This window comes from Lonchura striata, chromosome 2 (assembly GCF_050655825.1).
Source record: "Lonchura striata isolate lonStrDom1 chromosome 2, ASM5065582v1, whole genome shotgun sequence".
NCBI lineage: Eukaryota > Metazoa > Chordata > Aves > Passeriformes > Estrildidae > Lonchura > Lonchura striata.
The window spans coordinates 63426137-63451419 of NC_140704.1; the positions used below are offsets into that span (position 1 = coordinate 63426137).

The following is a 25283-nucleotide window of genomic DNA, read 5'->3' on the forward strand; positions in this document are numbered from 1 at the left end:
CCAGCTAGGGCTCTGACTATACTGGCTAGAAAGTATTTAGCTAATGAATTATTCCAAAAGAAAAAGTACAGTGAGGAGAATCCTTTTCTCATATTAGTTCAGATTTGCTTAGCATGTTTCAAAAGAGACAGTCAAAGATAAACTGACTGGGACTCCTTTTTTCATCTAGAGGAAATAGAGTCTTAATACTACTGCATTGTGCACAGCAAAAACTATAATTGCCAGGATATCTCTGCTACTGTATTAGAACTCATCTCACAATCAAGACAGAAGCAGAATTACTCACTCTTCAAAATGCTAAATTGCTTTATAGTCTTATTGAATAAAAGCAGGTGATCTTTAGAAGAAAAACTGAACATTACCTGTAATGCCACTTGCTGCTACTATTTATTTCATAAGCAGTGGCAGTTCATGTCATATTATACAGGAGTTTATTTTCTCTAGGGCTCTTGCTTGCTAGATTTTCCTGTGCCCCTCTCATGATTATTTGTTTATTTGTGTGATGTTCTAGCCATGTTCAGAGGAGGTATAACTGAATTGCAGGTTTTGCACATCATAGGCACATGAGCAATAGGAATAAAAAAATGAGAATTTACTAGAGTGACTCCAGAAGTAGGAAGCTGGAGCTCACTTCAGCCATATGAAGATGCACTGAATTGTGCACTAGTTTTAAACAAAAGTTACTGTGGCTACATTGCTCTCAGCTTTCACACATCACTAGTGAAGTGGAGCAGACTGTGCATAAGCACTTGCTATATTCTGCATATGGCTGATTGGCGGAGCTGTTAGCAAACAGAAAAATGCTGTAGCATCCTAAGTGGATACCCAGGGTTGTTCTGTGCTATATATATGTGGTTTTATAATAGTATCCAGGTGATGAGAATGATGCCCTGGTGACTCTCTGTATTGCTTTAAATGTGACCCTATGAGCTGCTGTCCTCATGAGACAAGGAGAAAACCGTTCTTTTGTTTTGGCAGCATGTGATGCTGAGCAGACTGGTTTCTAGCTCAAAAAAGTATAATTTGTGCTGTTTGTGTTTCTATGCAGTTAGTCAATACAAAATGATTTTAGTAGAAGCAAGCTTTGTATATCCTGGGGTGGAGAGAAAGAAGCCCTTAACATGTATGAATGTAATTCAGTGACTAGAAAATAGAGTGATTTTTGTGGTGCCCCATCAGTAGTTATGTATGTCATCTTTGTGGCTGTCACGAAGCACTAAGTTTTAGAAACAGGAGAGGGAAGAGTAGGAAAGCATGCAAGGTCATCAGTGGGCTGATTGCTGATTTTTTTTTTTTTTTATAATTTTTTTTTTTAATAATTATGTTCTACAACTTTTATATGGTGTTGCCCTGGAGTTTTGACCAGATACTTTGAAGGAAATATTATTTAAAAACAAGAGGGAGTGCAATTAGAAGATGAGATGGATGGAAATTTGGGTCATCTTACACCAAGCATAGGAGCACTTGCACTAGTAAAACCAGTCATTTCCTATAGAGCTCTGTGTCTGCTCTGATGTTGAACAGAAAATGCTCTCTCATTCTTTCCTCTTCTTCATGGAGTAATAATTAAATTAAAAAAAATTAACAACCCTCAGAGCCCTGTCCCATTCTGGTGTTCTTCATTAAATTTACCATTGTGTTTTTCAGAGGAAGGGAAGGAACAGCAGCCACTTACAGCAGGCATGCCCAGAGCTTGAGATCATGATGGCATTGTTTATGTAGATCAAATTAATATGATCATTCTTAGAGGTAGGAAACACAGTTGCAATCATAAAAAAAAAAAAGCACATCCTTCACTTACTTTCAACAGACAGCCTCCTGTCTTTGTATGACAGGTGTGATACTCAGCAGTAAGAGATGATCATTAATTCTTTCCTTGAAAGACTGAATTTTGAAAAAGCTAGTGTTCCCCTACAATGACCTTCTTGCTGCCTTATGATACTCTGCAGGAAGAGAAAATCAGCAACTTTTTCCTTGAAAGGCTCAAATTTGAAAAGCTAGAGTTCTCCTACAGTGACCTTTTTACTACTTTACTCCCATCTCCCTTTCATTATTTCTGTTCTCCTGGGGCTTGAAGAAAAATGCATACACCTTAAGTTAGGGGAAAAAGCTCTGTGACAGTACAATTCACAGGTGGAGTTTATGGAAGGTGAACTAAGGGACACTGAATCTATAATTTCTTTTATGTGTTCTGCACATTTGTGCAATACAGAGCTGGAAGGGCCTTCCCAGGCTCCCTGGAGACACCCAAAAGGCTACATAGCAGAAGAGAGTAATTGCAGCAAGTGTGCTGCCATCTGAAGGACAACCCCAAGAAGATTTTCAAACCACAGCTGAGGAAACTGTGTCAATGAAGTTTGACAGCAGGGGAGGTGCCTGCATGAGCTCATCAGCTCTGTTCTCCAGTTCTTGTGGAAGTCTTGTGCAAGACAATGAATTTTGAGGGCTAGGATTTGTTTCAGGCATTGCTCCTGATTCTGGACTTACGGCTTGAACAGTCAAAAGTGTTTGACAGGTGATTGAAGGCCTCTGTTGATGGTCTGTGACCTGCTCCATTGACTTTGATTTTCTTGCTCAACTGTTCTTGTAGAATGACAGTTTTAGTTTGGGTAATCCAGTGTACAGACATGCTTTCCATGTCTGCAGAGGTGTGTAATGGAAGCTGAAGCCTTGCTCTGGGACAGGCAAAAAGCATGAGGAGGAGTCATTTTGAGGGTAAGGGTGGGATTGGAATAAATTGCTATGTTAGGAGTAAGTATGAGAAACTGAGCACTGGTGAAAACGGGGAATAAGAAAGATGGAGTAACTGTTTCTTGACAGCTGAAGTTTAAAGCACAGGAGCAACTGGAACTGAGGAAATGTTTGAGGAATCACAATCTTTCTGTTTGGGTGTTTTTTTCTAAATTAAATTTAGGGGGTTTTGGTTTTGTTTTGATACAGGCATTTCATCTGAAAATCCTAGAGCTAAAGCTGTAAAATATAATGACTTTGAAGGGATATATTTTCCCAGGTCCTTGTATGCCTCTACCACAATCCCTTAACCTTATTAGACTGCAATCTTCCTGCAGTGGAGTCCTGCATTATTGAAAACTCCTCAAACTTCTCTGTTGATCATCATGCAAATACCCTTACAACATGATACTTCAGCTCCAATCCAGATTTGGAATACTGGTAGATGCCATAGGTTTAAGAAAGCAGTAATGTATAGATCTGCTAGCAGTGTGTCTTCTTCAGCTGCATCCATCTGAAACCTGTGTTTAATGAACTCATTGGGGTTTTTTTGGTGGGGGTTGGTTGTTTTGTTGAGGTTCTGTTTGCTTTTTAAGGCATGTGGGGAAACACAGTGGAGAACACTGCTTCTGACTATTCTCAGTGAAAGAAATGTGGCCAGTCTTTGTTGTCCTGCTTAGATGTCCTCTGTTGGACAATAATAAAAATGGTGCTCCTATCTAGCAATTCTCAGCAGCATGCCTTTTTATAAAAGCTGTATTATGAGGCACATTTTACAGAAGGGGAAAGTGACACTACTCAATTTAGTGACTTGTCCCAGGTTGCCTTACTCAGAGGCTGGCCCTCCTCAGTTGTTTGTCCTCAGTAAGGCCGCATTATTGCTACCTTGTCACCTTCCACTTAGAAGGTAACTCTTTGCATCGTGTTTCTTTTTCCTTTTTTTTTTTTTTTTTTTTTTTTTGGTGCTTTTTCATTGCAGCATCCTTTTCTGAACATTTCAATTAATTCTGAACATTTATCTCTGGCTCAGAAAGCTTGCTATGCTTGGTGTTTTGTTTGTGGTTTTTTTGGGTTTTTTTTTTTTTTTTACTTGAGAACCTCTGAGCTGGGGGAAGGCAAACAAACATTCAGTAAAATATGTCCCAATGTAATGTGAAAGTTCCCTGAGGTTCATAAGACTTTTTTTAGTATGACACCATACAGGGCTTGTTTTCCTTTTCTGTAACATGTGATTGGCTTGGTGCACTTGGGTTGATGCTTTAGAAGAGGTTTGGAAAATCCTCTGAAATTGCATGCTAACAATTTATCTGGAATTCAATGGCACTCAAATTCCATGTGCTCATTCCATAGTTCATATGATTAAGTGCATTAAAACTAGGCAAGATTAAAATGTACATGGGGTGTCATGCTGTGTTTGTCAAGGTGATCATTGACTACCTGAGTTATAACTGCTGAAACATCACCTACTTTATTTAATATGTATTATTGCATAATTACAGCTTCTGGTCTCAGTGGCTGGCAAAATGCCAAAACCACCAAATCCTTAGATCTGTTCCTGTTGCAGAAAGTTCTGATATATGATAAAATTACTAGGTTTTCAAATCAATTCTCAAACATTCTAAATATTTTTGTAGTCTTGGTTCCATCTGCAGAATAGTATGCAATTTCCTATAGTGATATACCATTTGTCTCTGTCCTGGTGGTTAGTAATCATGTACATGAAGTATATAGTACTTTTTCTGCACTGAATAAGATTTGATCACAGGCATGCTTACAGCTGAAAATTGATTTATTTGATTTGGTGTTTGCTTTCTTTACAAAGCTTGCATAGTTAACTGCATGGAAGGCATGGTATCTGTATTAAAAGATACAGATATTCAGTAGCATTTGATTGAACTTAACATCTCTGTTGCAGTTGTGGTCTTCAATTTACTTGTGTATGAAATTGAGATAATAACCTTTTGACTCTTCACTGTTGCTTCAGGCTTGATCAGGAGTTACAAAATGAAACTCCTAGCAATGGAAGTCAGTCAGAAATTGTAAAGTAGCCTGGGAAGTCATCAAGTATATTCAGTAAGTCTCTAGCTGGTAGAAGTAGAGTGGCCCAGCCTTGGCTTTTAGTGAGGAGTGGGCAACCCAGAGCATGGAGTAGCTTGTAAGCAGGTGATGATTGGCGTGCTGTAGGCCTGGCACAATGTTGGAAGCACAGGCTTTGGAAAGTAGACACAACCTCTGGCTTCTGGGCAATGCAAATCTGAGCAGGTCATAGAAGAGTTGTCTGATGTGGAAGCAAGATGTTGATGAAAGTCTTACTGTCAGCATCTTGTCTTTTTGCAAGGGATCATCATCCAGCCTTTTCTAAATCCCTACCAGCATGCCCAGTTTGGGATGGAAAAATACAGGCTGGTATGCTGCCCTTCTTATGTGGATAACCTTGCTTAGTCCAGGTATCAATGATGGCTGGTAGAGCTTTTCCTCTAGCAAAAAGGATTACTTAGATGCTGTGCTTCCAGAGGCAGAGCACCTGTGGTGTGAGGCTGGAGGGGGTTTTTAGTGCTATTAATTGCATCAGTGCAAGGATCCCCCCAAAAGGGATTACTGTTCCTGAGCAAGGAAAAAGTACAGAAAGAATCTCCACTGCAGAACTCACAAAAACTAGCACTGACCTGGCAACTAATGAGCAAACAAACTAAAAAATGTTAGGAAAGGTAATGTAAGTTGTCACCTTGGGTTTTTAAGGTAGTAGCCTTCTGAGTGTTACTGCTTACCACGCTGCCAGTGAGACTGCTCAGAATAATCTCCCTGCTTCAGTGTTATCCAAGGTCTGCACTGCAGCCAAACAGAGGAGACCTTTGCTGGGCATTATTTTACTAGAACATTTTTATATTATTCTTTTTACTGACTTGATAAGTGCTGACTAGGCTCATGCTGAAGCATTTTGCATTGGCTCTCTGATCAAAATTTAGTACCAGTGTCTACTGTAAAAATTCATTTTGAGAGGTATCCAACTTGAACAGTTCCAGAACACATTTGTCATTGTAGCTTAGAAGCATTCAATGTTTTTGATGCATTTTCAATCACTGTTTACAGCACTGTAATGTTTTCACAGCACTTGGCTTGGTGGCTGTAGTCCTTTGCTGCATAGGTGGGTATTTTGTGGATTTTATTTTTTTTTTTACTCTGCCTGAAACACTCTTCTTTGCAGCAGCTGTGACTTGAGCTCATCAAGGTAAAAATACAGCATTTTTATTGCTGCTGCAAATCTTTGTGCACTGGGTGCTTATAAGTGCCTGGCAATACAGCAGCCTCAAATCCAGCAAGAATGGTTGCAAAGACTGTGGGGGCAAAGTGAGACTAATGCCTATTTCCATCCCCTCTGGTGAGAACTGCTAGGAGCAGAGAAAACCCCCTCTGTCCTCCCCAGCACGTCAAAATCCGTCAGCTAGCTGCTAATTGCCTGTGCAGTGATTCACATGCCATCTGCCATTGCTGGGATCTTTTGTCATCTCTGGTAGGCTATAGTCAGTTCCATAAACTTCATGTGGTTCTTCTGTCAGTGACACCGGCTCAATGCAGTGTGGTAATATCAGCAACACTGCGACGTGTGGAAATTAATTAAGACGCTATTTACATGTTGTCACCCTTTCCTTTGGTTTGAGAGGGCAGTATTCTTTGGGGTAACGAGAAGGGAGAAAAAAAAGCAAGGGAGGTTATTCCAGTTGTGTGCCACTAAGTGTTCCCACACCCTTAAAGAAAGCAAGTCATGGATGGTGGGAGAAAGATGTCAAAAAGAATAAAAAGTGCAGAGGATTATTCTGTATTTGTGTGTCACCCCGCATCTGCAGCCCCGGGGCGAGCAGAGCATGATGCAGTGGTGGGGAGGCGGGGGTGCCTTGCCTGCCCTGCGCCTGGGCAGGGAGTGGGGAAGGCGCCGGTCCTGTCACGACTTATGTAACGATTGCATAAGAGTGCCGGTGCTGTGACTGTCAGAAACTTGTGGGAAGGACGGGATTTTTCCCTCCCTTTTCTTCTTGATGGCTTGAATCAGAAGCCAAGTCTAGGATGGTGTTGTTTACTCCCCGTTGTAGCTGGGGATTCTCTCCCCCACTCTTGAGGGAGCAAAGAGGGTCCTGCCTTTGTTTAATCCTGCCTTGCTTTTGATATTAATTCTTATTTTTCCTATTTTTTTTCCTCTTTTGCCTGCATTTATATTTTGATAGTCACTATTGCTGCTGCCATAGCTTTCAATAACTAAATATTCTATCAGCCTTTTCTAAAGCCACCTGGGTGATTGCTGAAATGCTAGCTTGTTTTAAAGTGGTCTCTGCAAGGTAGAGGTGCTGCAGAATCTCATCTGACTTTTTTCCTTTCCCCATTCAAGCCTTCTTTGGGGATGCTGATATGTATAATCTGCAAGTGTGACGTCCCAAGTGCATAAACCAGCTTAATATGTTTGGAAACGGGGTGGTGAGCGAGAGGAGAACATGACATTGTCCAATCGGTCCATTCCAAGCTGCAAACCCAATACTGCCTTTTGCAGGGACCCAGGCGTGCCGCGTTGGAGGGTGTCGTACGCCTCCGTCAGTGAATAAATTACTCCGGGAATAAGAAGTCAGAAGGTGACTGGGAATGCCGGCCGCCTCATTCCCCAGACGAGCTCTTTGCCAGCTGAGCTGGGGTCACCCGGTTCACGTAGCTTGGACAGGCAGTGGCACTCGTGTATAATCCTGGCTCCCTCCGAAGCCGCGGCACTGATCCTTCCTTCCCGCTGCTGCAGGGCTGCTGCTGCAGCCATTTGTTACCTTCGGGTTGTTCCTTGGCTTTGAAGCAAGAGGGGAGCTTTTGGCTCGCCTTTCTGTGCCTTATGAAACGCGTGTAATTACCGGAGAGGCGAAAGGCGAGTGGGTTGGCCGGGCTGACGAGGTGATTAGAGCCGTGCCTCCATCCGCCCGAGGGCTCCGCGGGGCCGCTCCCGTCCCACGGGCGCGCCCGCGGCGGCGAGAGCCCCGCCAGCCCTCCCAGATGGAGTTTCAATGTCCTTCCTCGGCCCCCTCCTCCCCTCCCTCCCTTTGCAGCGCTGCCTCCTTAAAGGCAGCAGTACCAGCGCCGAGCGAGCCCCCGAGGGCGGGATGCAGCCGGCGGTGGGCGAGGGGGCGGCGGCCGGGGCGCGGGGCTTTGATGGAGGCGTGTGCGCCGCTGGCCGCCGGGGCTTTGGTGGGTGCCGTGGGATTTGTCCGCAGCATATGCGGTGCTGTTAATGATTGAAAAATTACCACAACAATTAGTCACGGATCGCTGAAGGCAAGGCCCCCAAACAGTGTGGACAATGTGATTAAATCCGTGTATGTGACAATTAACTCTCCCGCAGGTTTATCCACCAAGGAAATGGGAAGAAGATGGACATAAAAAAAAAATGACAGGCGAGAATAATGTGGCAGAATGGACCCGATACAGCTGGCACTATCAATTTTAATCTGACACTGAATTAATCACACTTGGATTAATCCTGTTCTTATTGCGCCATTCTGGTTGCCTGTTTATTTATATTCTTCCTCCATTGTGTGCTACACAGAGGCATGACGGATTTAATTCCTGTCCGTTCCATGTTCTTAAATTTAAAAGGCAAATCCTTCAGTCATGCCGTGTTTGAGGTAGTCCGTGGTGCAATTATCTCATAAAAAATGAGCAGAGTCCAGATGCACCATGCCATGAATCCCCTTCTGTATCACAGCTGAGTAATTCTCAATAAATATTTGTTCACCCAGTATTCTCACTGGATAGATCTCATCCTGCTTGTCTGTCCAGCCAGCCAGACATGCAGACACACAAGTAATGCTTTGCTTGTGCATTTATGTTGCCGTTGAGTGAAATTTTGTACACACTCATTGGTAGTTCTTGTGAGCATGATTTTATTTTGAGGGAGAAAAAGCAACACTTTTGTAGTGTTTCAATGTTATGTTACTTTCCAGACTGGAAATGGAAGAAGATTTGGTACACAAACCTGAGAGGGTAGATATAGAAAATCTGGCATAGAATTTTTGAAAGATCTAGACTTTTAAAGAAAAGAAGGACCAATGTTTGCTGTATGCTGCTGAAGCCTTGAAGGAGAAACAGTGTGTACCAGTAGACAGTCTGCTGAGGTTAGCCAACTGTGTGCCCCTTCTAGCACAGGAAAGGTGGTTTGCAGACTGCATTGTTGCTGTGCCTGCTCCTTTGCAAGGCTCTCGTTAACAAAATGGCAAATGCCACTTAACGGATTTAATAGCCACACCTTAATTTTGCCTCTAGCTGCTGCAGACCCCTCTTTTTTTCTCATCATCAGCCATTTCTTGTCTTTATTTTGTAATGTCTAAAGAATTCATTGTAACATTGAACTCAAGTTGACTGGAGATATACCTAGTCATGCTGTAAGGACTTGGTTTAACGTCGAGTTTGGATTACCACTCTAAGTGTTGAACTTTTCCTGACTTCTAAAATCCCAGTGAAAACATGTGGCATATATAGCTGTGTTCTTAAACAAGGTGACTTAAAGGCATAAGTGTTTCCATTGAAAAGAAATTAAACTCCTGCTTGTTTATACTGTCAAGGTTTTTTTTTTCCAGACTCCACTATTATCAGTAACAGGAAAACACAAAATGAAGTATAGCTGAACCATCTTTTAGAGTAATGGTTCTTCTTCTGTTGTTGCCACAGAACACAACCTGTACTTCTGTTCTGACCTGTGGGCTTAACCATGAGGAAATGAGCAGGTCCTGTGAAGTCAGTGGGCATATTGATGGCCTTGATATGCAATTCACTTTCCCAGGAAACACTGTCTTTCTGCTGACAATGTAGCTTTCAAAAGATTGTTCAGGGGTAGCTCCATGAAACAGTGAAAATGTGAATTTTGCTTCCTGCATCTGTTTCTGTGCAAAGGTAGCACACTGCAATGTGGACAGAATAGATGTCTTATTCACTGATAGAAACGTACTAAGTGAAGGTCAGAAGAAACTAGGGGTCTCATACCTCTAGCACACCAGAAGAGTTGCAGTACATTCTAGTTAGAATCTCAGCCTTACCCTCAGCAGTAGTATTGGACATCATAGCTGAAATAAAGCCAAATTTGAGATTTCAGTCAGAATTGCATCTTTTATTGTGTCTTTCAGTCTTCCAGTCATTTCTTCCACTTTATACCCTTCTGCATGTGGGGTGTGTGTCTGGATTTGGTTGCAGTTACTTCTTTTTTGGTCATCTGTTTCAAATTTCCAGGAAAATAACAACCAAAAGTATTTTGAATGCAGAGGTTTGAAATCATTTATCACCAAATCCTGGTGCTGGAAAGACATGTAGTAAGTAGTGGACATTAGGTCTGGTCTGGGAATAGTTTGATTGTTCAAAACAATAGGAGAAGGGTTTCTTTCAGGGTTTTTTCTTGTGATGGTGATTTGGGTTTTTAAAAATTTCTTTTGTCATGTGGTAAGATCAGTTTTAGGTTCTGATCTGCTCATATTTTCTGGCAGATCAGAAGAGGAGCTGAGTGTATTACAAACTTGTAGCAGGGGATTACTATCTCTGCTGGACAGCAGGAATAAAACTGACTTTACATCACTATCAAAATACTGTCTGTGCAGGTGACATGGAATGCTAACAATATTAATTTAATTTACTCTCTTGTCTTTTCCCTGCTCCACCATTCCCTGAGTACAGTCTGGTGTTTTGCAGTTGAATTTGCTGCTGCTGTTTGATGGATAGCAAATACTTGCTGATTATGTAACTAATTGACAACTATGGAAGTTACTTCTTTATTAAGCAATTTATCAAGTGATTAGGAGACCATTTCTGTAGACTCTATTAACATAACACCAGTGGTTGAGTACATTGATAGGAGGAAAGTATGAGGTGATTTGAGGTGCACTTTTGAAGCAAACTTTGCTTTGTTTACTCTGAGACTTCAAATCACAGGGGTGTGATGCATTAAAACATCACTGCTTCAGGCTTCTTATGCTAGGTGGTCCATTGGCCAAATGTACATTGCATTTTACACCAACCAAAGTTTATTTAAATTTAATTAAGATTCATCAGATTGATTTGCTTTGCCTGATTTATAAATAGAATAAGATTGGCTTAAGTTTGGTTAACAAGAATTGAGCTGCCTTGTGCAGTTGCAGCCTCAGTAAGTGCTGTTGGCACACTTGAAGTCACAAGTGAGCGCTCGGCAAGTGGCGGTGCTTGTGATCCGTGTCAGAGCCCTGGGCGAGAGCATTGTTAAGCATTTTGTGCATGTGGGTGCAGGGTCAAGGAGCATGCTGGAGTGTGTGCACGTGGTGATTGCTTGGATCAATGTACAAATCAAACCCATGCTTGCTCACTGGCAGAAGAGATGAGTTTGGAATGGAAATGAGGTAAGAGGCCTGTCAACAGGAGAGGGAGTGTTCTGAGTGCATAAAATTAGAGGGTGAGATGGTGAACTTCCTGGTACCCAAACCCGAAGCATTGAGGGGATTTTTCTGACCTTTTCAATGAGACTTTTTCCTCCCTAGATGATTTTCAGGTCATGATCTGCAAAGAGGATTTTTTTTCCGTCATCTTCCCCTCCTGCCCCAATATGTGTTTTTCATTTCCCTTTGCATACATGGAACTGGATAGGACCGGTGCAATGCTCCAAGTACTGAAAATTATCTCAGTGTGGTGGTGAGAATAAAATTACTTAAGGTTATTTAGTGTCAAAAAGAATATAATAATCCAAGCATCCTTCTGAGTCAGCACAAGGGGAAGAAGTGCACAAGGAAAAGGCCCTAGAACTTTGGAATTAAAACAGTTGTTAAAGTGTTCACGTTCTTCTTTCCCCTCTCCTAACTGAGCCTAAATTTTACTTTTTAATCTTCTTCTCTTTGAGATTTGGCTGCAAGACACTGTTTGGGTCCCCACCTCAATGTTATGTATTCTCAGGGGGAGAAGTGACAGTAAAGTGACAAGAATATGTGCTGGATTGACTATGTGGAGAAAACACCGTGTTTCTGTGGGTGCAGTGTTAATAGTTCTTTGATGAAATATATGGATGCGGGTTCCAAAGGCTTGTGGCATTGTTAATGCACCTGTAGCTTGGCCATCTTATGAAGAGCAGTGGAGAGGAGTGTATTTGTTGACTCAAATATGAATGTCTGTATTTAATAGTGGTGTGTTACCTTAGGCTGTGTACTCACTGGTAGTTGCAAGCCAGCTCCACTCTGGAAGCCAATAAAGACATAACCGCATTTGCCAGTACCTTTGCCAGCAAGTTCTGGACTTTGGGTTGCTGGACTATTGCTATTAGTTTAAGGAGAATTTGAACTGGGTAGGAAGTAAGGAGACATAGAATCACAGAATCAGAACATAGTTTGGGTTGGAAGGGACCTTAAAGATCATCTAGTTCCAATGCCACTGCCATGGGCTGGGACACCTTCCACTAGACCATGTTACTCAAGGCCCCATCAAGCTTGGCCTTTAACACTTCCAGAGACAGGGCTTCCACAACTTCTCTGAACAATCTGTTCCAGTGTCTTTCCACCTTCACAGTAAAGAATTTCTTCCTAATAGCTAATCTAAACCTACTCTCTTTTAGTTTGAATCCATTTCCTTTTGTTCTGTCACTACAACTCCTTGTAGAAAGTCTCTTTCCATCTTTCTTCTGGATTTCCTTCATGGACTGGAAGGATGCAATTAGGTCACCCCAAAGCCGCCTTCTTTCCAGGCTGAACAATCCCAATTCTCTCAGCCTTTTCTCGTAGGAGAAGGGCTCCATCCCTCTAATCATCTTTGTGGCCTCCTCTAGACTGCCCCCAACAGGTCCATGTCTTTCCTGTGGTGGGTACCCTAGAGCTGGATGCAGCACTCCAGGTGGGATCTCACTAGAGTGCAGTAGAGGGGCAGGATCACCTCTCTCAATCTGCCACCTTGATGGTTCTCAATTTGGAGATTGTTTTCTTATCTTCTTTTGGGCATCACATTGGTGGTAACTAAAGCAAATTTTTTGCCATATGGAACAAACACTAAAGGACGGCACTGCTATTCCTTGTGGTGGTGCAGAACAATTCCATATGGTCGACTGAATAGTTCTATTTGTGAGAGTTTAGAACATCCCTTGGACAGATTTCATGCTCTGTGGACACTGTTATATGTAAAAGTATAGAATATGATCTACAAGGAAAGGCAGAGATCATATTTTACTCAAGGGTTGCATGATGCAGTTATGCTACTTTTGGGATGTAGCAAGGACCAGGTAATGTAAAGGTTCCCAGCTATTGGCTTTCATAAAGTTCTCTTTTTTCTTTAGCCAGTGGAGAGAGAGCAGATTGTAGACAAAACAGCCAAAATCTGATGTTTTTTCAATGGTGTTTCTATTAAGGTAAATTGAGAACAAAGTTATAATTTATTGAAGCAGTTGTAAAAAAGCATACAATATATTGAAAGTATGAAAATATGTGTTTATTTGTCTATATGTGTTTATATATTTGAGTACACGCACACACAAGCTCTTCCAATTTTTTTGAAGTGCCAAAAATGTATTCTACACATAACATCCAAATAAAGACTGTGGGTGTTAGTATTAGCCTTTCTTAAAATGTGTATGTGGAATTGGGTGACTAAAGAAATTGAGAGGAAAGATAAATGATTGGTTGTAAGCTGTCTATTTGTTTTTATTTATGTTAATAGACATAACTAATTAATATATTTGAAAAGCCTGGCTTATTCATATCTGTTTTTATTACAGAAAAACTGCTGTTATTAAACTTGCAAGGAGCATATAATATAAAAGTCAGTATATCCTTTAGATCATCAAGGTGCATATGCTACAACTATCTGAAGACACAGATAAGTAGGATGCAGATTTTCAGGTGATATGCTCTTTGATAGACACCCTCTTTGTGCATTCTGTCACACCATGACAAGCTAGTCAATTTTGTGTGGGTATGAATTCGTTATTACAAGCAGAGAAAGCATTTTTCTTGTGCTTGTTCATATAGTGCCTAGCAGGAATCTTAGAAGAAACAGATCTGCCTGTACAGATTTTCCTGGTACCAGCAGCATCATGTGGTACTAGTGAGCACCAGGCAATTGACCTGCGTGCTTTTGTATTAGCTGTACACCCCCATCATTACTCCAAGAAGAATGAACCCAAATACTACAGTCCTGAAAAAGGTGCTTGGCATGTATATTTGAAGCATAAAAAATTGCAGTTGCTAATGCAGTTCAGGGATTTGTATAGACCAATGCTTATATACTTGGTCCCTGTATAGCCTGATACACAGAGTGCATTCAGTTTTAATATTTCCTCACAGTGCATTGTGTTGGGCATGAAACTATTTAGCTCTCAGGAAATGCAAGTATATTAAAAATACTTTTAACATTTGCCCTTTCTTACTCATAGCTGCCTTACAAATATCCACCCTTCCTAAGCAGAAGCAAAATCTTTGTCTGGCTGATTAACTAGGGAAAAAATATCTCTTGGAGACTTTTGCGAGGTCATTAGTGAAGCTTTCTCTTCAGAACATGAATAAGCCACCTGCCTTTCATAGCCCAAGGGAGCCCAAAGGCAGTGTGTGTCTTGGAGCACACAACAGAACAGCATCTGCATACTGCCAGACTGATCTGCTAATAGCCAAGGGAGAGGGAGAATTGATGCCAGGGGTGAAGAGAAATGCTGAAACCTTGCAAAGTGTTAAGCAGTGCTCACCTATTTATTAGACAGCTAATGCTGCCTGTAGCGTTACCAGCAGAGGATAAAAGAAGTGGGGCATGTTGCAGATTGTTAATTGGTCTTAGAGCTGCAGGTTGTAATTACTAGCTTACTTTCTTCTCTACAAAGGAAAAAAATATCCCAGAAGGGACCAAAGCTGAGACTGTTTTCATCTGCTAAAAAATCATGTTTTTTATATTTGAGTACATGTGTTTTAAATATTTCTATTTTTTTTGTTTAAGAAAGAAAAAATAATTTTTGCTGTCAGACTTATAACCTGCAAGAAGTCCCATCTCTGAATTTAACACCTTTAATGATTAAATGTTTGTCAGGATACACAAGTTCTGTGTAATATGTTAGTGTTTTAAAAATAATTCCACAACAAAGTTCTTTAAAGTGAACTTGCTGGAAATACACAAGGTAATCAGTGTTTGTGACTTTTATTGAAGATGGGTAATTTTCAGTTGACTGGTAATTGACTTCTATAATCTTAATCTTATTACACTTTTTTTTTTTTTTTTTTTTTTTTTTTTTCCTCTGACAGCTTCAATTTTAGCATTGTCTTGCAGTTTGGTCCTCTTCAGTTATCCAGTTGTTTCGAACTGTGGATTCTTTGTCCAGACACACTTTCTCAGTGGTGCTCCCATTTACTCTATGCCTTACAGGCTAAGGTGAAAACAACTGCAACATTAAACAGGAGATTAAGTGGATAACTCTTTTATTTGACTACTTATTCTTGGAAAATGTCTTCTCAAATCAGTTCAAAATAGTAAGGGCAATGTCTGGTGTTTCTTCTATTCAACAGTCAATGCAGTTTTTAAAGAGGTCTTATCCAGTAAGATTCCACTCTTACTTTAAATGAGTAGATAGTTTATTTCCTTTTCAGGCCTGTCTGCTTATGCAGATTGGTTGTACTGGGTTAGCAAACATTTGCTCTAAAACTAGTCCTTGTTGCTGAAGGACAGATTCATGGGGAGCAGGGGGAGGTAAGAAGGGGATGGGTGTCTCATCCTCATTACTACCAGTAGGTACAGTATGTGTTCTGATCACATGCAGGGGGAAAAGGTTTGCAGCTCTCTCTCCTCATCATGATTGTTTTCTCCAGTCCTGATTTGTGCTTGCAACGCAGAAAAGAGAAATCTAGTCTACACTTCAGCATTTCCCCCTCTATCCCTTCATGCTCCTCAGCTGACACAAGGACCTTCTCTACCAGCCCCAGCTCAGCTTTCCCTCTTCTGGTGCAGCAGATTCACCTCCCACACAGGCAGCAACTTTGGCTTCCCCTCAAGCTTTGTTGGCATTTAGGGTAGAGACAGGTAGAACATATTGAAATAAACTTCTCAGTTTAGTGGTAATGTCACACTACAGCCCCTGTATCATATGGCCTAAGAGCTGCTTCAGGTGGAAGACATTCTTTCCATTATGCATTTTTTTCTTTTTTTCATATCTAGAAATAAATATCTAGAAGCTTTATGTTGGCGTGCGTTCTTCCTTCATAAGAAGGCTTGTCTGTAGCTAAGGACACAAGGCATAAATTCTTCTTCCTTACTTAAAATAAAGTGCCTTGAAAATAATTTATTTGGAATTTCCTTCCTAGCTTATCTGAGAACTTTGCATGGTAGTGTTTGGTTGCTAGAGCTCACACTTTGCTAGGAGACAGGACAAGCTTCCAGCTCTGCATGCAGAAAGCATTTGAATTTGAATTTCAATTAATTCATGTACAGCATGAAATAAAAATGTCATGTTTGGAGGAGGGGTATTGTTGTTTATACAGTTTTTCCAGAAGACTTGCAGAATAAATGTTTGGCTTGTGCTACAGTGCAGTATTAGAACAAGAAGTGATTGCATTATTAACTGACAAGTCATGAGTGGCCTGGATGCTTTTGTTTGTTCCCATGTAAAACTGCTTTGATGATTACAGGTCTGTCTGTTATGTCTCTCATCCTTTTTAACATCATATTCTGGTAGCTGTTACAACATTACTTGCGCTGTGATAATTCATTGAGCTATCAGCTACAAATATTTGTTTATCCTAAGGAGGCCAGGCAGGTGTAAGAGCAAAAAGTTCAGATCATGAGGGAGAATATTCTGCAGCCTGAGTTTTTGAGTAAATAAGTATTTTGCTTTTGCGCATAAAGGAATTACAGTCAGAACTGTATCGATTAGTCTGTGTCTGTGTGTATGTGCTCTTGATTTCTTGGCAGCTGGGCTTGGCTTGGATTTTTGGATTGACAGATGTAATGATGCTGGAAGGCCCACGGACAGAATAAGTGGCCCCCAAAGGGCTTTGCTGCTACAAAACATCAGTAGAAACATCTATGCCTCCAAACATGCCCAGCTTCCTCTAGGTGCAAACACTAGTTGTCAGGGCAAGGTTTAGGGCTGCTGATGGATTTTCCTCATTAAAATGTTGTTTTGAGCTGAAAATGTTATTTTTATTCAAAATTAAACCTCTAAAAGAATATGGTGGATTTGTAAGAAAATTTTTGTAAAAACAGAGATATTTCTGAATTATTGAATCACTTGTTATTAAATGTTTTGACTTTTTATTTATTGTAAGCTACAGTGAAGGTTGAAAGATCGCAGTTCCTGGAGGTTGTTTCTAAAACATCCTGAAAAAAAGAAAGCTTTTAAAAGCTCATTTTATTAAGGACAGATTTTATGCCACTATTTGGTGGATCAGCCCAAAAGAAACACAAGTATGTAAATGCTCACGTTTGTATTGGATGACATCTTGAAGTTCTGTCCATCCTGGCTGATTTTATCATCCTGTGTGAGGATGAGATTCTCATCTGTTTGTGAGGACAGAGTTTCTTTTCCACTCCTGAATTCTTTGCTCTTACTTGGATAGTCTCAAGGAGGTGCTGTAAAATACCACAATCTGACCCAGAGTACTGTAACATCATACTAAAGCATTGGCTACTTCAGGGTAAAAAAAAAAAAGCAATGAAAAGAGCTGGGCAGCAAAGAGGAGAATTCTGACAAACTTGAATGAGGGTGGGAGGCTTTGAGACTTCAGGTGTGTTGTGTATACATGATTTTAGAATGATTCACATCCATCTGCTTAGTGGTTGAATTTGCTAGACAAAAGAGGTGGCCTGCAGGTGTTGCAGATGATGAAGTTCTGCAGCTGAGCCTTTTGTAAGATGAAAGAAAAGAGCTGCATCTAATAATTTTAAAGATGGAAAAGAATAGTAACTTTAATAAAACAAAGTACAGGATTGAAGTTGTAATTTGCAGATCAGTTAATTGATAGATAAGTAGCCTTCAGGTTTTGCCTCCATCACGTATTTTTTTTACATGACTGAATTGCCCTTACTTAGAAAATACAGCAGTGCTGTCTCATATTCTGACTGGATTTGCCATTGACTATGCCATAGAATCATATATACAGGAATTGCCCAAGGCTCTTCCCCTGCTTGCTGCACCAGCATACTGAAAATAATGTTTAGTTTTGCTTTCCTAAGTTTTGAAAAGTTCATATGAGGCTTTTACTTTCACTGACGTATGTAATATAAAATCCCTCGGGTTCCAAACTAATAGGAGTTTGAGGCTGTTGGGCTCTTAAGGAGCGCAAAACCCTGCACTTTTTGTATTGATATGATAGTATTAGTGAAAAATATCCAGAGATCAGTCGTGGCTTGTACGCTGTCATGTAAACCACTTGTAACTCTTCCTCCCGTTGAGTGAAATGATTTCTATATTTTGTTACATTTGGGAGGGTTTATTGATCACCCATTCATGTAGGTGATCTGCAAGGATGCTGCTTTGGCAATCTGTCTGCTCATGTAGACCAAAAACATCTGTAGAAGCTGCATTTAACTGGGGGAAGGTGAGGAAAATTTTGTTTGTTTGTTTTCTCCTGGCAAAGAAATGTGTGAAGTTTATCTCCAGAGGTTTCAGATGAAGGACAATTGGTAAGCCTTTATAGGTTTACCCTTGAGATGTCCTTCTAAGAGGAGGGGATGTTCTAAAATCCATTGATGCTTCTGGCAGCTGAAAACTTAATTAAAAAAGGATATAGTGATTTTTAATTGAACTAAATGCATTGTCCTACACACAGGATATCATTTGAATTTCTAGAAGCCAGGACAAAGAAACAATGCCACATTAATAAATCTATAGTGCACCTACTCTTTGCTAGGTGCTCACCACAGTCTCAAGTGACAGTTACATTCTCTGAAGACCTTGCAGTGAAACAGATATATAAATTACCTACTGGCAGTGTGCCATCCTCTAAAAAAATCCAGAAAACTGGCTCTTACAGTCGTATTTATATGTATTGACAGTGCATCTTTGGTATTACTTTGAAGCCAAGGTATTTAAGCCATCATTATGAGGAAACAAGCAAGAAGGATATGAGCAGTAAATTGAGATATAACCAACTGGCCATAATAAAGCCTGTTCAAACTAGTCTTTCCATATCTCTGTATTTCACCTTAGGCTTTGCTTCTGGCATTCAACATCACTAAGAAATAGTCTTTGGTCACATTAATCTTTCAAACCTTTTATTTGTTAGGGCAAGTTGAGGAATGGGAAAGAAATCTTCAAAAGCTTGGGTAAAAGCAGTGCTGTAGGAGTTTGTGTTAAATCTATTGCCTTTGATTCTTAATTTATCCGTGAGCTTTTCCTTTAATAGAGAAAATTTCTATAGAGGAGGTTTTCTGTGACAGCAGTAGTTAGCTGGGCTAGAGGCTCAGGCTACAGGGGACAAGAGAATTCAAGATAGGAAGTACTGGGGGATTTTGGCAATTTTTGTAGCATAGTGATACCATTTTTTTCTAATTTACCAAAGTTACCTTAAAGTATCTTAATTGGAATTTTCACACAGTATAATATTAAACATGTGCTATTTTAAGCATAATTTAAAACTATTCATCAAAGTAGGGAAAAATGAGCTTAAAATGTGGATTTGTAATATTGGCATACAGACCACACATTCTGTAAGAGGTAAGGAATATGTGCTTTCAAGAGCAGCAGCACTGAAAATACTGAGTGAGGATTAAAATGTATCTTTCTGATCTTCTGTTATGTTGCCTGAATAAGGTCATATCCCTTTGAGGCAACATGCTGTAATTCCAGTATATACACTGTGTAATCTTTGGTTAGTGTCTTAGTGATTTCTTTCTCCTAAAACCTGTTGATACTCTTAATGAAAAGAGAGAAGGGGCAGGGGATTTTCTTCTGTTGCTACAAGACCTTTCATGCCATCTTAGAATAGGACCAAGGTGATTCCTGCCCTGAGGGTTTCAGGCATATTTCAGCTGGGGGTTCCAGTGGCATAACCAAGTTCTGCTGGTTGAAAAGCTCCCTGACCTCAGCTGTTTGTTTTCTTTCCATGACAGGTTTTCCTTTTCCTTCAGGCTGGTCCCTGGCCTGCCTGGGAGGCAGTAAGTAAACATTCCATTAATGGGACCAGGCTGGTGGAACTTGGTTAATGGCCAGTCACCCAAAAAAGCTGTGCTGGCAGACACAGTGGGGGAAGCAGGAGGTGCTTATCCTGTGCTTGAGGCACCTGCATGGGAGAGTCAGGGATGAGTGACTGAGGAGCAGTGACCTCCTGCCCCAGCCACAGAGCAGAAGGGACACTCAGGCCCAGAGCCTGAGGCTCCCTGCCCAGCAGCTCACAGTGAGGAGGTGAAGGCTGGTGAATGAGTGTGCATGGGCTTCTATGGCACTTCCTAAGGCCAGGGTGGTAGCTGAGGAGGGTCTGGGCACAGGCTGCTGGGGTGCATGGGGTTGGCATGGCCCCTGTACCCCTGTGGAGCTTGCTGTCACTTCTGAGGCTAATGGTTTGTATTAATGAGCTTAAATGTTCTTGGCTTTTTTTCATTTTTTAGGTTATTCTATGATTGTCCTGACCTTTCCTCTCTGTACTGGCACATAATATATGACATGACAGACTGCCTGCAGCCAGCCTGGTTTCTAGAATTACTTGCTAGAGCTTCTGCCGGTGGTTTATCCTCTGTGCACATCGCTAAATGTTCTGCTTTTGCATCCAAAAGTATCTCGGAGTCTTTGCAATCTTGCATTGACCTTCATTTGGATGAGGGGGATTTAAAAGCAGTGGTTGTAATGTCAGTATTTGTAATAATGGTTGGAGTGTCTTTTAAGAAAGCTTCCACACTTGTATGTACAGCTTTTGTGCATCTCCACTAAAACACCCTGCTCTTCAGAACTGGCCTGTGACTTTGTTTCTCTGTCCTTGAGGTTTCTTCCTCTCCTTTTTTTCTGATGGCAGTTGTTCCTGATTTTTCTGTGCCAGAAAGTTGAGAAGAATCATCTTCTGCGGCACTATACTGCTTGTCTGCTCTTTCCAATCCTGAGTTTTAATGAACAGTTTAGTTCTTTGCCTTTGTGCTTCTACCTCTGCAGTTTTGCTGCTGTGCTGGATCTTTCCCTAGGTGAGCAGGGGAGTACTTGGCAGAAAGACACGAGATCTGTCTTTCCTGCCTAAATAATTCCCTCTGACTGCATTTGTCCAGCCCCCTCTTTCTCATTCTCTCTTTACCTTCCTAAGAAAGCTAGAGAGAAATGTTACATCCCTAGGCCCCTTTATACTCGTTTGTGTATCTGTATTATAACAGCAGTGCTTAGCACTTGCATAATCTTGCTCCTCTGCATAATCACTGTAATCATTTATGCATCTGTTTTGTAACATGAGTGGGTCAGATTCTGAGATGGAGCAGAGCAGTTCTGTCTCTCCACTGCATTTACTGGTTCAGATAGTAGTCATCATCACACTGCAGTGTTCATTGTATATGGTGTTTTATGTGTTAAAACACCAGGAGCCAAAGCCTTGAGGACTGCCTTTCATTCTTCTGATTTTTGTGGAGTTGTTTTCACGCTAAAGATTGCCTAGTTTTGGGAAGGGGCAATAGAGTAGGGGTGACACAGCTGGATTCAAGTTTGTTCTCTCTAATCATTTTAGGCAAGGTGAGCAGGTGGTGTTTATACCCGTGGTGAGGAAAGCTGAAATTACCTCCTGAGCCACAGATCATGGGATGCCTCGAGAGCCTGACTGTCCTCTGCTCGCCTCTTCAGACTCCTACTGCACTGCAGATAAGCCTGTGAGGCTTAAAGGCCCTCTTTCCTAATCTGAGGGTTGATAAACTACTGATAGAGGGAGCATTTCCTCACAGGTTTCTATATTAAGGACCCATTTGAATGCTCGCTGCAGCAAGCAGAGATTCTGTGGAGACAGTGTGAGCAATGTGTGTGCTAAAGAGGTCAAAGAGCTGCATCATCTGTAGTCATTACTGCACAGCACTGTGCGGGGAGCGCAGCGCCAGAGTGGCACCCTGGAGGAGAAGCTCTGGGTGGAGCTCTCTTCCTCCTCCATCACTCTTTTCTTTTCTCAGTGTTGACCTAGTTTATTAATGTTAATTTTATTAGTGCATCTGCTTCATTTTTGTGATTATAAAATGCTTTTGGGGCTCTGTAATTTGATTATTTCAGTGCCTTTCCTGATATAATTGAAGCTCGAATGAAGGTAGCCTGAAAATATAGTTTATTTTAACTTGATAAATCTTGTACAGCTAAACCAATTTGTGTTAATACTTTTTCTTTTTGCAATCTTGTGCTTATGTAATTTGTTTAGTGGTGAAATATTTTTTTTCTTGTTTTTTACCCAGAGTGCCTGAAACTGTGGCATATCTCTCTAAGAGGTCTCTTTCTGTCTGAAAGTTTTAAACAGTTTATGTTTAGGGTCTTATGTAGTGTATCCCATCTCTGTCATAGGAGGGATAACAGTGTTATTGGACTGATCCCATCCATTCATTTCCATGAACACCCCCTGTTGTCCCAGCCTCTCATGTAGGATCTCATATCTCTGTCCTTTCCCATTACAGCTAGTTCATTTTGTCTCAGGTGCTGTGATAATTTCCTCATTCCCTCTCTGTGCCACAACTTTCCTAGCCTTATCTGCTGCATTTTTCTCCCCATCTTTCATTACTGCTGTGAAACAGAATTGTTTTCCCATGGTACAGGGGGAAGGTTTCTAGTGGCAGAAAGGAGAGCTTCAGATGCACCTCTCCATGAAAACAAATTATTGGAGCTGCTGATGCTCCTCCTGCGTGCTTCACCTTGATGCCTTGCTCAGCCTGCTTGCTCTGAGAAGCATTGCAGGCTCCTTCTGTTTGGCTTTGTGTGAGTCACAGGTGCTCTCTGAGCAGACGGGGAAGCAAGAGGACTCATGCGTGGCTTGCCTCCTTTGGGGTGCTGGCAGGGTGCAGGCAGTGCCTGTGTCTTCTCAAGAACATAGCTTTGGAATCTGCCTTTTCCAAGCAGGAGGGAAATGAAATGGAGATTGGTGAGTGCTTTCCCAAGGAAGTCCAAGGGTCTCCCCACCACCCAGGAGCCACAGGGGATCAATACCTCTTGGGTTAAAGGCCTGAAACTGATGCTGGCTCACCATGAGGCAACTTAAGAAGTTCTTTCAACCCTTGAGAAACTCTTGCTGTAGATTTAGTCCTAAAAGTGCAATGGCTCATTTTCCTCTGCCTGTCATTGTTTCAGCAACTCTAATAATGACTTTGCAGTATTTTAAGTGTCTTGTTTGGGATATATACCTCTTGGAAAAATTATAACGCAGTTAGAAAGGATTTAAATCACAGGTCAACTCAATGTCTATTTTGATAGCTTCAATAGTAGCTTTCAGAGTTTTATAGACCTATGACTTAGTGGAATAATGTAGATTACTCTAAAAAATACTGTCGACCTTCTTCCACTGGGAAACTGAGAAAACCTGACTTCTGGCTGGACAAGGATAGGCAGTAGGAGTGAAGGACTTGAAGAACTGTCAAGCATGTTCTGGAGAATATGCACTGGAGAATTTCCATTAATACTTTGCAACCGGCGCAATGTGTTTGTGCAAGGCACAAAGCCGTAGTGTCCAGTCACCTGTGCTGTGGCATTTGTCTTTTTCATTGTCTGTGTAATCAAAACTTGATGGTGTTTGTTTTCTTTCCTCAGTGTGAATTCAAGCACTAGAGGAGTAACAATTTGTTATGGTGCAAAAAGGACTTGTAATCCTGCCAGAGATTTTCTGTAATTAAAAATGAATTGGTACTATCAACACCTTTCCTGTTTGTTGTACTGATTCCTCTCAATCTTCTGATAAATATCAGGATTTTGACAAATAAGGATCCAGGTGAGTCAGTTGTTCAGGGGGGATTAATAATTCAGTCCAGAGCCTTTCACTCTCAGGTTGCCCAGGTGGCCCAGGTAGGTAGTGACCAAAAATAACTGTATGGGTGCTGTTAGGTGACCTGTGTGAAATTCATTCATATTTTCAGGCTGGGCATATCACCAGTCCCCTGGGAACAATTGACAGTGATTGATAACCTTTGTGTTTTCCTCAGGGTGGCCAAAACCAAATGAGGATTTTTCTTGCCCCAAAACCAGGGGGATGCTGGAAGCTCATGCCTCATGACTATCTCAGATGTGTGGACTCTCTGCAATATGCAGGGGGTCCTGGTAGAGGGAGTTTGTCAGCCAAGTACCTTCTGTTCATAATATTGGTACATATAAAATATGTTCAGAAAGAATCTGTGGTGCAGAACAATTAGAAAACATCCCACATCAAGCTTCACCAGGTAGGGAACTTTCATCATGACCTTACTTACTTTGGTAGTACGCTGTAAAATTTCATGGAAAAAAAATCAGAAATACTCTAAGCTAGTACTAAGCTAGTATAATGTACAGGTGGGTAGGGTATTCAAATGTCTAATGCTCAAACATTTTAAAATTTCCTGGATTGATATTTTTCATGTTAAGATACAGCTACTCAAATGCCAGTTTGAATGAATTCATGTTAGTTCTCTCTTGAAATACTTTCTGAAAATCTTTGTGAAATTAAGTGATTGCATTTCCAGGAGAAAGAAAGATTTTTCTTTTTCAGTTTAAGAAGTAGTATTTGGCATGACTGCTTCTAAGCATTCCCTATGTGGTATGTGTGCTGTGTTGCACCTGGGAAGCAAGTAAGGAAAATGTTATTTCTGATTACCCCAAGAAAGGGATTATTTCCCATGAATAAAGCAGTTTATGTGGTGGTTTCTGTACAGCAGTTTCTCTTTGTGGCAGAGATGTTTTATAGAGTTGGCAGAGGTGCTAGGCTGCCTACACTAAAATGGACTATTCAGTCTGTGTTGGTGAAATCAATGGTGGTAGTGGCTTACAGAGATGCTACCTGTACTTTCAACTTTTACAACAAGATTTGTAAAGCAATAAGAGCGAGTCACATAAGAAAAGTGGGAGACTCAGTCCAGCTGTGTTACATACAGCAGGATTTCCAAGATAGGTGAATGTTTTGCTTGGCAAGAGTGGAACACTTAAATTCTAGTGGAGAGGGACAGACTTGCTATTTTGTATAGCTTGAACTTCCTATATGTCCCATAACGGTGATATTTAGTATTTCTGGGTTTGTGCAGTGGGAAAACCAGACAGAAAGGGCTACTCTGTATTGTAAATTTGCAAAGATAACAGGTTGCACCTATTGCAGTGTCCAAGTAGATTTTGAATGGGATTGGAATTTTCCTGTGTAGATAGAAAGAGGAGAGGAAATATCTCCTAATTATCTCCCTAAAATAAAAATTAGAACTATTTGAATGATGCAGCTAAGGAACTGTGGGATTTTTTCTTCATAATGTTAATATGCCATATTGCAGTGTAATTCTACTTCTGCCAGTTAAAAGCTTATTAAGCTGCTATCATAGTAAATAGGTTATTAACATTGAAAATTAATGTCACCAGCATCATTGAAAATTCTTTCAATTCCCCTAATATCTCTTAAATGTTTAGTATAATCTACCAATCTGTCTCTGTTTGGTATCTGAGAAGCTATATGTCCTTAAAAAAT

General features: G+C 40.9%; 1 protein-coding gene across 30 annotated transcripts in view; it reads left to right on the forward strand.

The window, feature by feature from the left end:
• The window catches only part of FARS2 (phenylalanyl-tRNA synthetase 2, mitochondrial), a 229039-nt gene that overhangs the window by 80700 nt on the left and 123056 nt on the right, over window positions 1-25283 (forward strand). The window lies entirely within an intron of this gene.